At 41.9% G+C, this 12,950-nt stretch overlaps 1 pseudogene; it reads right to left on the reverse strand.

The window, feature by feature from the left end:
- Positions 1–2,494: 2,494 nt before the first annotated feature.
- LOC143410686 (Fc receptor-like protein 1) lies at positions 2,495–11,077 on the reverse strand (annotated as a pseudogene).
- Positions 11,078–12,950: the final 1,873 nt, after the last annotated feature.

A 12,950-nucleotide genomic window follows, 5' to 3' on the forward strand; every position in this document is an offset into this window, starting at 1 on the left:
ACCATCATAAGAATGGGAAGCTATACTCCATGTATGTATAATAAGTCAAAATACATTCTACTGTCATGTATAACTAAAAAGAACAAATGAAAAAAAAAGGCTATCTTTTCTCCAACATATATATTTGGCACTTTTGTGAAGTATCAGATGACTGGAATTATGTGGCTTTGTCTTTGAGTCTTCTATTCTATTCCATTGACTTCCATGTCTACTTGGATGCCAATACCATGTTGTTTTGTTACTATAGCTGAGTAGTATAATTTGAGATCAAGTATTATAATGTCTCCTGCATCACTTTTCTTATTCAGGGTTGTTTTGGCTATTTTGGGTCTCTTATTCTTCCAAATGAACGCAAGGACTGATTTTTCTAGTTCTGTGAAGAATAGCTGTAGGAAAACTAGCCTTGTATATTTTTTATATTTCTAATAAAATAAATATTGAGACATAAACATTTGCATCACACACAATGGGGAAATGGACCAAAGACACATAATTCAGTCATTGTTTTTGAGAGGAGAAGAAATTGACTGGCTGTGAGAATGAGGAAACTCTCTATACGAAAAATTCCATATCATGATAGAGGTTTGGAAGTCTCAGATGTGTGCGTCTATTAAATTATACACATACAATATGTGCATTTCACTGCACATAAATTATGCCTTGATATATAGTTCCTATAACAGCTATAAGAAGAAACAATGCATAAAAAATGGGCAAAGACTAAACACAAGAAAGCCTTTGAAGAACTACAAATTAACAGTGAAGTTATGGTATGGTCTCCAACCACATAAATAATTTTGAAAAATAAATTGAATTAACAATGATACCTTTCCCCACAAATTGATTCTCACATACATTGTTGGTTGGTATGTAAATTGGTGCAGCCTCACTGGAAGAAACTTAAGAAGACAAAAATATTTATTTAATGCATATAATCTAAGATGCAGTAATCCCAAATTTACAAATTTAGATAATCTAGCAGGAGTATATCAGTATGCTTATATAAAGACACTTGAGCTTTGTGTTTATAATATAAAATTTTGGAAACCACTGTAATATTCATCAAGCAAAAGAATTAAATGATGTTATAATACTTAATGCCACTGAATTATACACTTAAAAATTGTTGAAATGATCAATTTTGTGTTATGTATATTTTCTGCAACAAAAAACAAACTACATTATGACTTAGCTATACAACAGAATACTATAAAGACTTTTAAAATGGCATAAGGATCTCTATATACAGATTTTGAAGTATTTCATAGCTTATTAAATAGACATGCTTTTAGGTATCTATATGTATGTAACTGGAGAAATACATAAGCTTTTTTCTTTTTCTTTTTCTTTTTTTTAATAGAGAGGGAGAGAAAGAGAGAATTTTTTAGTATTTATTTTTTAGTTTTCGGCGGACACAACATCTTTGTTTGTATGTGGTGCTGAGGATCGAACCCCAGACCGCACGTATGCCAGGCGAGGGTGCTACCGCTTGAGCCACATTTCCAGCCCATACATAAGCTTTAAAAAAAAATCTTGCCATTTGTGGGCATGAAGATGTGGCTTGGACTTGAGCACTTGGCTAGCATGCACAAAGCCCTGGATTCAATCCCCAGAACCACAGACAAAAATAAAAAGAAACAAAACCAAAACTTGCCATTTGTGGTATTGGCTTATAGAGCAAGTTTCATTGTATTCTATTGTTTTACTTTGTATATCTCTATATTGGTTAAATTTATGGATGAGCACATGCTTGATTCAAAAATTGAAACAGGTTCCAAGGTATATTACCATGTTTTCAAAGAGTGTGAAGATGGAAGAAGTAGCACTGTGTTCATAAAGCATCTAGAGACTTCAACAAAGACAGAACTCAGGACTATGACACAAAGACTATTATGAGTATGGAGGTGTTGAGATTGGCCTGTTATACAAACTATGGCATTAAAATCTAGTGCAAATGCAATAAATTCTTATGTAAATGTTTTAATTCTAATTGGATAATGGTGCTTCAAAATGCACTGAATTATTTTAGGTGGAAAGAGGACGGTTGGGGCAAACAGCACTATGGAGGCTTGGTACTGTGTGCTCCTGTACAGAATAAAACAGACCAGCTCTCTCTACAGAGCAGTCATGCGAAATCGCTCACCTTGGTGTCCAATTTCAGTGTCCTTGTCCTCCTCTACAATAGCTCACTTCTTTTATTTTACCCTGTTTCCTCTTGCAAAAAAGAGACAAATACACAATTTGACCCCTCCCCCCAAAAAAAACAGGAGTCAGTTTCTGGTATCAGAATCCTTCCCTGTCCTTGGTCTATGCTGGTTCTCCTGACTTGCGCCAACTTCACTTCACAGTCGATGAAGGGATTTTCTCACAGAAAAAAAAAAGCATAATATGGATGAGGTAGATTGGAAATCTGACTCCTGAGAATCTGTGAAGATCCTATTGATCTGAGGCTCGGGGCATGGGTGGGTTTTGAAGAGCAGAGTCTTCCATCACCTTACATAGTGTCGTCATAGTCCACATCTGCAATGTCTGCCTTCCTCAGCCTAGAACAGATGTCTGCAGAGACCTGAAAGCAAAGTCACATGGAAAGGATCAGAGGACAACAGACAAGGAGAACATACAAACAGCAATTTTGTGTTATGTATATTTTTCTGCAATAAAAAACAGAAGCCTACCAACCCTCCTCCCCAGTCATCTGAATACCTCCCACCATGGTGCACACACAGCATGTAAATAAGAGCCTCTTAGAAGATGGTGACTACCCATGAGCATTTTCAGATGGCCTGCTGCCCACTGGAAGTTTACAGAGGGGCTGCAAAGTGATCCAAACCGATAAGGCCTTCCCTCCTCCTAACGGGCCACTGTCATGGGCTATCATTTTTAAAGATTTCAGAATTGGAAACTAAATTTAGCATAGCACCAGAGTTTCCCAAGGACTTGAATTCTGTCCTGAGATATCTGGCTGCCAGCGTGCACTGCACAAAAATGCTAAGCACCTACTCTTTGTGCAGTTGGGATACCCTACAATGTTCTGAAAGTGACTTTGTGTCATCAGTGATAACTTGAATTGTTTGAGATTTGCAAATCATTGATATCTCATAACACAAATCACTATGAGCTTAGTTTTGTTCAATATTAATTTAGTTTGCCGCACACTGTTTTGTTGACCTTAACAGCACTAAGTGATATGTGTGTGTGTGTGTGTGTGTGTGTGTGTGTGTGTGTGAATTTCAACAGTAATTTAGGAAAAACATTTTCAAATAAATAGAATTTTTAAAAATTCGGTATGGTTTAGATAGGAGGTGTTCCTCCAAAGCTCATGTGTGATATAACGCAATTTCATTTTAAAGATGCAATGATTGGGTCATGAGAGCATTAACCCAATCACTGCATTAATCCACTTCAATGGATTAATTTTAACTGTAGGCAGGAGGGTGTGGCTGGAGCAGGTAGGTCATAGGGGAGGGGGGTACCTTCAGAGCATATATTTTGTTAACAGAGCTCTCTCTCTGCTTCCTGATGGCCATATCGTGAGCTGCTTTCCTCTGCCATGAAGTTCTGCCTCACTTGGGTCCGGGCAATAGAGCCCATTTATGGACTGAGACCTCTGAAACCATAAGCCCCAAATAAACTTTACCTCCTCTAAAATTGTTCTTGTCAGGTCTTTTGTTTACAGGGCTGAAATAGCAGCAATTGAACTACAAATCACCCATATGCCTATTTCTAAAGCAAGTGAACATGTAAGACTCCAAAACTTCCTTCCTTGTACAGAAATTCCTCCAATGTGATGGTAGATAAGAGATCATGACATTTTTTTTTTCCTCTAAGTGTCTATCATTTAAGAAGTTTGCGAACTGTCCTCAGGGGAAACAGAGAATTTGCATGGAGAAATGAACAATAGGAACCCGTCTCACCTTATTCTCCACCTGTGTCCTCATGTGTTCAGCTGTGAAAGAAAAAGTGCATGCTGTGAGATTCCACTTACATTTAGAGTCTTTCAATAAATGCCCACTAATAAAGGCTTCTTCATCTTCTGGGTATTTCCCTTAGATTGATTTTCATCACTATTATTATTATTATTATTTTGCTTTTCGATCTAGTATGACTACCTTAGTATCCAAAGAAAGAAATGATTATCTTCTTGGTTCCAAGAGAATGAGAGACAAAGGTCAGAGGCAAATTCATCCCCAGCCTCAAGTCTCACCTGGTCCTGATTCCTGCTCCTGTTGGACATGATAGACCAGGGAGTACACATCATCCCCTTGCATGACATTCACTGCAAGAGAAGAAAGGACTCTTTGAAGTAGGACAGAAGAGTGGACACCCAAGGAATTTTCAGGAAGCAGGTTTATTGACTTCAGGGTTCAGAGGTGGCTCTCGCCTAAGAATTCTTTCTCTGAGCAAAGATTGCTGGAAATTCTTTGAGCTTTATACCCAGTGGTGGCGGGAGGAGGTCCTTGGAAATTCACAGTACAAGTTCTCTCTGTTCCATCCCCGAGACCAGACACAGGTTTCACAAATTTTTTTTTCTTACCAAGAAAACAGAGATAATATCGTTTTTTTACAACAAGTTTGCTGACTTGACTATCACAGCTTTTGTGTGCAAACCTGACATATACAAGAAAGAGGAAATACCCACCACAGTAACCTCTGCAGGCATCCTGCTGATCTGACAAGAGGAGAAGCTTTATTATGGCAAGGGTCTTCTGGATGTGGGGGAGGTCTCTGGATTGCTTCATTCTCCCCTTTGATTATTTTTATTTCAATCAAAGATCATCATCTTCTTCTTGGCTTTAAAGCTTTATATAATGTCATGATCTCAGTTGTTTTCTTTCTTTTAACAGCTATTTTTATAGTAGACCCAATAGTTTTAATGCACAGGGAAGTCAAATGTGGGAGTAATAAATAGGTTAACAGCAGAAGACCTGCTATGCCAATTAAGCTTTTAAATCCACCAAGGGCTGAAAACCATCCTGCAAATAGTGAGATTGGATTCCAATCTTTAATGCCTTTCCAGGTTTGGACGGGCACCTGTGCTAGTTTTCTGATATTGCTGGCTATGTCTTTAAGTGTCTGTCCGTGGTCATCTATTTGGATGCGACAGTCTGAACTGTTAAACTTTTCACGTACTTCCCCTTCCTCAGCTAGTAGGTATTATAATGCCAAGTGGTTTTGATAGATAGGCACTCACATTTGGGTCTGTTGTGTGGCCAAAGGCTGTAGCAGTTTGATTAGTAATAATTTCCAGTACAGTCTGCAGGCGAATTATCCAGTTTAGCACATAAAGAGTTCTATAGCACCAACTGCTATGCTGTGCCCAGGAAGCAGGACCATAAATGGCTTCGACATCATGACAAAGTCCCTTCTTCCTATCATTCAGTTTACTCTGTGTGTCTACTGCCTGTCCCAGCCCTGGAGGCTGTTGAATGTTTATTTGTAGAGGAGGTGGGGATACAGCAGGATCTGGTTTGGCCAGCAGAGGTTAGCTCATGGCTCAGCTCCTTAGCTTATTATGGCTTAAGTATGAGGGGTCCCCCAAAAGCTCATGTGTGAGACAATGCAAGAAAGTTTAGAGGTGGAATGACTGGGTCATGAGTCTTCACCTAACCAGTGCATTAGTCCTCTGCTGGGTATTAACTGGTGGTAACGGTAGGCAGAAAGGTGTGGCTGGAGGAGGTGGGTCATTGAAGCTGTGCCATTGGGGTATATATTTTGTCCCTGGTGAGGGGACTTTGGCTTTGCTTCCTGATGTGATGTCCTGAGCTGCTGTCTTCTACCACGCCCTTCTTCATGATGTTCTTTCTGCCTACCTTGAGCCCAAGGCATGGAGCCAGCCGTCTATGGACTGAGACCTCTGAAACTGCAATCACCAAATGAATTATTCTCTTCTAAAATTGTTCTTGTCAGGTCTTTTGGTCACAGTGACGAAAAACTGACTCAAATGCTATGCCTACTTTGGCCCAGGTCATTTGAGAAACTTTACCATTTTCGTATACAGGCAGTAGCTGCACTGCGTCAGGTGAGTTGAGATAGTTGGGTTCTTGGGGTTCAGGACTGGAAGGGCTCCTACAAACACAGAAACACATGTGAGCTGTCTGGAATAGCATTCAAGATCTCCCAGACCTATCTATCCGAGATCGTAAAACAGCAAAGGAGAAAAGCTCTTTAAGGAAGAGTCCTGGACAGAATATCAGTCCAGGGAACTGGAAGGCACGCCCATACTCTATAAGTTGTGTCCCTAAGTGTAGACACTGCAGTCGCCCTAGTGCACATATTCCACAGGTCTTAGCTGACCAATTCACTGTGGGACAGCCCACACCTGAAATGATGTCACTTACGTTATAAAGGCTCACTAAATCCTGGATAGAGAAATAATGATTCACCCCAGAGGAAAACAGGTGGCTGACCAGAATAAGGAACTTGAAGAAAAGGCAGAATTAAACAGGCATCTATGGAATGTACACCTGAAAGAGGGTCACTCTGATTTGGAAAAAAAAATCTGTCTATTGTTGGCATAAACAATAACACTATAAAATACATCGAAGAAACACTAGTAGCCCTAGAAAGAAGTATTTGAAAATGTTTTCTTCCTCTAAACTTCTAAAGAATGTCATCAATAATTTTTCAGTATGTTTATTCCTGTCTAACATTACAGAAATGTGTGTATATCTCACCTACCCTGAAATACTTTAAGACTCTAGATCTTTCCATATGTTCATGTGTCTCTGCAGCCTACAGACCCTTAGACATTGCCTGAGACATTGACTGCTTGAACAAATAGACAGTCCTGGTCAAAGCACTGTAACTTTCTTATTGTAAAGATGTATTGAAAGGGATAGACATAGGAAAAATGATTTATTAGTTATTATATGAAACTTAAAAGACCAGAAGTAGAAAATTAAAGTACATTGAACTCAGGTGTGATTTTTTAGGTATGAGAAGATAGGAAAACAGCTCCCCCCCCCAAAAAGGTCAATTCAGAGTTAAAAATTTTCTTGTTTTCCTGCATTAGTAGCACCTACAGAGAAAGCAGAGGTCTTACCTGTGTGGGTTCCTGGTTGAGCATCTTTCTGAAAGTCAAACAAATGAGTGAACTTGTCAATGGAGGAAACTCCTTCTCAACTCCCTTATAGCCTTGGTACACAGGGATGCACCTCCTGCCAGAATGCCCACTGTGGATGCCACCCTGTGCCCAGAGGACATCCAGGCAATTATTTGCAGAACCTTCTGTTTACAAATGAGGCGGCTCAGGTCCAGAATATAAATGAGCTGCCCCCAAGCAAAAAATACTGGAGCTAGGAGTGGAGCCCAGGTCTCTGAACTCTCATGTCTATGATGTGAGGATGAGAATCTTATCCTGCCCCAAATCCTCACAGGCAGGTGTTGCCACAGCCATGTTTTAGTTGAGGTGCCCAAAGATGCTGGAAAAGCCTAGAATTTAAATGAAAATCTCACATTGTCCTCTCCTGCTCCATCTTCCACTCACTCAGGGGAGAACAAGAGCCTGGAGCTCAATACACCAAGGAATTCGCAACTGTCATTGATGATAAAGTGGGAGGCTGGATCACCCGGAATTCATAACAGAAGAGAACCGTGGGAGGCCGTGTGACCCGCTGAAGCGTCTTGGAGAAAATGGCATTTCCACTGAGGAGTGAAAAAGTTCCAGCAATGATTAGAACATGTGGATATGTGAATGTGGTTTTGGGGGAGTAGGAAAAGTATCTGGCAAACCCGAAAGATAAATAAGACTCTCTGCACTGACTTTAGAGCTAGGAGAGGAGCTGGCTAGCTGGAGTTGTTAAGCGCTTTTCTCTTCCAAGGGCTGATTAATTAAAGTACTATGTTTCTCGATAAAAAATTAAATCACAGAAGAATATGATATCAGCTGAACCTCAATTGATGACATATGGAAAGATAAAGAATTTTACTAAAAATATTACACTTTTTAAAATCCGTAGTACGGTGGCTAAAAGCATATATTTATCCTTTGCAGTATACATGTTACCATCCCAGCCTATTTCAGTGAAATCTGAGGTCACAAAATACCCACCTCTATAAATACTAACTTATTTTTCTCTTGAGCCAGTAGCAAAATAACAGGACTACAGTGATGAGACCAACGCTGCTGAGCAGCCCCTCAACGACACCTGAAGTAAGATGTTCGCTTCTGGGTTCAGCAGGCACTGAGGGGGAGACCTGGGGGTGAGCTGCTGTAGGGAGGAATTGAGTTTGGGGACAGACCTCTTGGTACAGGCTCTGCTCAACGGCTGCTCTCCCAGGACCGATTTACTTATTTATTTAGGGATCTGCAGCTCTTCACATTCATGCAAGAAGAGAGGCACCCAACCTCCAGCTCCTCCCACAGGACCCTCGTCCTGAGTAGAGCAACAGAGGCACTGGGGTGTCAATGGGCCTCTCCTGGGGTGCTGGGGAAGAGGCTGATGGAGACAACCCCACCACCAAAGCTATACCTGTGAAATTGAGAGTCACCGCCTCACTGCGCAGGGAACCCTGGCCATTGTCGCCCTCACAGGAGTAGTTTCCAGAATGTTCTGCAGTCAGGGAGAGGTTTAAGGATGCTCCTCCCCCAGAGGGCGCCGAGCTGTTCCCCAGGGTGACGTCCTGGGGAGAACCCCCCAGGACCTCGCAGTGAAGCTCCACCACGTCCCCCACCTCAGCCTGGGCCCTGGGAGCCCTGAGGGTGAGCACAGGGCAGGACACTGGAACTGACAGAGACAGTGGACTGTCAGAGACGTGTCCCCACTGGTGCACTAGACCCATAATCCCTGCCTGTCCCCAGAGACTCCACCCCATGGAACTTCCCCAAGGCACCCCAGGGGAACACAGAGCCAAGCTGGCAAAGCTGCAGGCACCCCAGCACCCCAGGAGAGGCCCATTAACACCACTCTGGAACTCACTTCTGACAGTGATGTCCACCAGTCCGCTGAGGCTGGGGCCGTAGCCGTTGTCAGCTGCACAGTAGTACTGGTCGGAATCACTCTCCGTCACTGGTGCGACCTCGAAGTTTGCTGTCCGTAAATGCTGGGTCTTGTTTTCCAGGTTTAAACCCAAATGCCCTTTGTACCAGACGAAGGCAATGTTTCCTGTGCCCTTAGACACCGAGCAGATGAGGACCAGTTTGTCTCCCTTCATCACCCGTCCCCCTGGAGGCTGAGTCTCCAAGCTCACGTCAGAGACAGGGATTCCTGCACAAACACCAGATAATGTGGGAGAAGCCCAAGTAGGGAGTGTTTGGAGCCCAGGGATCAGGTATGGGGTCTTGAAGGCAAAGCTGAAGACAAAGTCGTGATGTATTGAATGGAGGAGAAAGTTCTACTGATTTGGAATCACTTCTAGTTTGGTGGTGATGATAGGGTTAGGAAGATATTATAATATCACCATGGAAAATGTGGCATCTCCTCTTTGCCTAGGACAATGTGACTTCCATTCCCCTGAGTCTCAAGCTTTCTTTTTTGAAGGCACAGTAGTATAGTGATTACAAATCCAAATTGTGAGTCAGTCTGCCTAGGTGTGAATACTGGTTCCAACTCTTGCTTGTGGTGCATGCTTTATCAAATTATTTTATAAGACTCAATTTCTCATCTGTAAGTGGAGATGCAATGATAGTTATCTCCTGCAGGTGTGGGGCTTCAATTAAACATATATGTGAAGCACTAAAATGACACCTGCTGTGTACGAGCTGTTAAATGATTTTTGCCATGGTGGAGATAGCAGGTTTTGTTTCACTAGTGTTGAGTTTTTAGAAGTCTGGGACTACCTAATATTCTGGAGGTAGTAGACTTGAATGTCATACTCCGGCCACACCTCCAACTCTGTACTGGGGATTGAACCCAGGGGTGCTCTACCACTGAGCTATACCTCCAACCCTTTTTAATTCTTATTTTGAGCCAGGATCTTGCTAACCTCAAACTTGCAATCCTTCTGACTTAGCCTCCCAAGTAATTGGGATTACAGGCGTGCACCCTGGCACCTAAATAAATGTTGGGTTTTTGCAGGAGATCATGTCAAAAGTGTCAGTTTGATATGGTATGACATGGTTCATAATAATAAAATTTTCTTTTTGTACTCTTTCAAAATCAAGCCCCACCACCAAAACCACCACAAGTCTTCTCCAATAGTCTATTCCACACACTTCTGCCAAGCCTTGTCTTGCCACCTGGTCAAGCTGACCCTGGAGAGGGAAGGATACCAGGATAGCTGAAGCCTCCCTCCACCTCTACCATCCCAGGGACAGGAGAGGTCATCTGCCATCCTCTCCCCAGCGGACTCTGGAAGCACAGTCCTTAGATACTCACTCTGCACCTATATGTAGGAACTCTGGCTCTGTTTGGGGGGGTTATTCCCCGCTGCCGTCATGGTACACCAGTAGGTCCCCGAGTCCTCCTTCCACACAGTGGGGATCTGGAGCCTTGGGGAGATGCTCCATTCTGATGGCTCCCCAGATCCTGCTCCCAGCTGTCCGACTCACCACAGATAAACAGCAAGAGCCCTGGCCGCATGAGGACCAGATTGAAGAAGGTTAGATGAAGATGTTTCTTACACAAAAATAACGCACCTCAGGTCAAGAGGTGACAGCTTTCAGGTTTGAGGAAGTCAGGACCAGAAGTTCACCCTTCAGCACACGTTTATAGAAATAGAAGAAGGAAGAAGAAACCCCCCCACCCCCAATGGCCAGGCTCAATTTCTTCTCCTATGAAGGCTGAGAAAAATCAAAGATATTCCTTTCTGTAATTTGGTGCCATTCCACAACTCAGAGACACTGTGCAAATATTCGAGGGCCTCCTTTAAGAACTCTGGTCTCTCAAAGACAGTTTCTGACTTCAATGGGTCTCACCATGATACAGACCTCCTGAAATTCAAGTGGCACACTTTCATCTTTGTCCCTTCCACGGTCTCATCAACACACCCCTGTTTTCCAGCAGTCTCTAGAAAAGTCATGCCAAGCAAACATTATTGAGCTATGGGTCGATGGGGAGGTCACCAGGTCACGTCTGACAGCTGTCTCATAGGCTGATCTGCACAGGGTTCAACTATTCATACCTTTACAAACTTTCATACTGGAACTTTTGGTGTGCAAACAAATGAGCATAAAACAGCTGAGAAACAAAATCATGAGAAATTACAATTCGTAACAAAATGTTACAGTACATGGAAATAAAATAGAGAGAATAGGCATATGCAAATCAGCCCCTGAACACTAGGGAGGAGTTTGCCATTTACCCCGACTGACATTTGTGATATTTCTCTTTCTTTATCCCAAGTCTGGATATCTAGAACCCCTCTCATGGGTTTCCTTATCACTTTGAACTACCAGTTCTTGGTACCTGAAGACTGTGTGTAATTCAGATTATGAATTAGAGAATAAAGTACCTTAATTTCCAATTTTTTCAATCTTGGAGTATTTAGGATTGCAAATAGACAGACCAAAAAAATGGAAGCTGAGCCATTAAGAAATGTGGAAAGGTGCCATCCAATACTGACATCTGCATCCAGGTATCAAGTCCAAAGAGGAAGACAGAGGAAAAAAAAAAAAAAAAGAGTGGTCAGTGACGCACACAAATAAAAGAAAATGAGAGCATGTGGGGAAGCAGACTAATGGTTCCCAGGAATGGCTGAAACCAGACAGTGGACCCACACCTTTGCTCCCAGGCGTGAGAAAGCCTATGTGGAGACAAGGATGGCCAAGGTTAAAGTGTCGGGGACAACACAGAAGTCTCCTCTTTGAGATGGTGGAGTCCTTAGTGCAAGCCCCGGGGTGTAAAGCTGCTTTTGCATACATGGTGCTGCTTTGTGTCTCTTCCCCTGAGGTCACGCATGTCCTGCTCCAGTGACTTCATGACTTCTTCAGCTAAAAATGTTTTCCTCCTTCTCCACAGACTGAAAGGCTTTTTAAAAATCAGTTTATTGAGATACGTTGAACGTACATTGAAGTGAACCCATTATAAATATATGATGCCGTGGTTTTTGACAAAGGTATACCTTGATGAAAATACAATCACAATCGTAAGTAGAACATGTCATATCAACATGCTGTGTGCATATGTGTGTGTGTGTTTGTGTTTGTGTGTATGTGCTCCGTCCTAGTCACCCCGAACATCCCAAAACTATATAATTCTTGATCAACTCAGATCAGATCTAATATAGATTAGATCTGTCTTAATCAGAAATACAGTGTTTATTATTTTGTTTCTGTTTTCTCTTCCCCCCCACCCCCGACTAGGAATGGAACTCAAAGAACCCTTCCACTGAGCTACATTGCTAGCCTTTCTAATTTAATTAAATTAATTATTTTTGTAGTCTTGTACATGCTGGGCAAAGATTCTACCACTGAACTACATCTCCAGCCCTTTTTATTTTTTATTTTGAGAGAGGGTCTCACCAAGTTTCGAGGCTGGCCTCAACTTGCCATGGTCCTGCCTCAGCCTCCCTAGTCACTGGGATTGCAAGCATGTCCTACCACACTGGGCTGAGAATTCACATTTCAACAATTTTGAGCCTTTTGACCCACAAGCAAGGCACGGCTGTCTATTTATTCAGATGTTCATTAACATCTCTCACAGTGTTTTGCACTTTCGGATGTCCAGTTTTTTTTTCACGTTTTTGTCAAATAGAGCCCTAGGCCATTCCTATCTGATTATTATAATGGACAGTGTTTCATAAATTTCAATTTCTATTTTTTTTGCTGGTATGTATAAGCACAATTAGTTTTTGTACATTGATTTTGTAACCTCCCATCTCGTTAACTTAAAGTAGCTTTGATAAATTCCATCAGGATCTTTACATGTATGATCATACTACCTATAAACAATAAGAGCCTTAATTATTCTTTTATAGTTTGTGCATTTTTTATTTCTTTTTCTTGTCTCCTTGCTGAGCTAAGACTTCTATCACAATGTTAAATTGAAGATGTGAAAGTAGACATCTTTGCA

Source organism: Callospermophilus lateralis, chromosome 11 (genome assembly GCF_048772815.1).
Source record: "Callospermophilus lateralis isolate mCalLat2 chromosome 11, mCalLat2.hap1, whole genome shotgun sequence".
NCBI lineage: Eukaryota > Metazoa > Chordata > Mammalia > Rodentia > Sciuridae > Callospermophilus > Callospermophilus lateralis.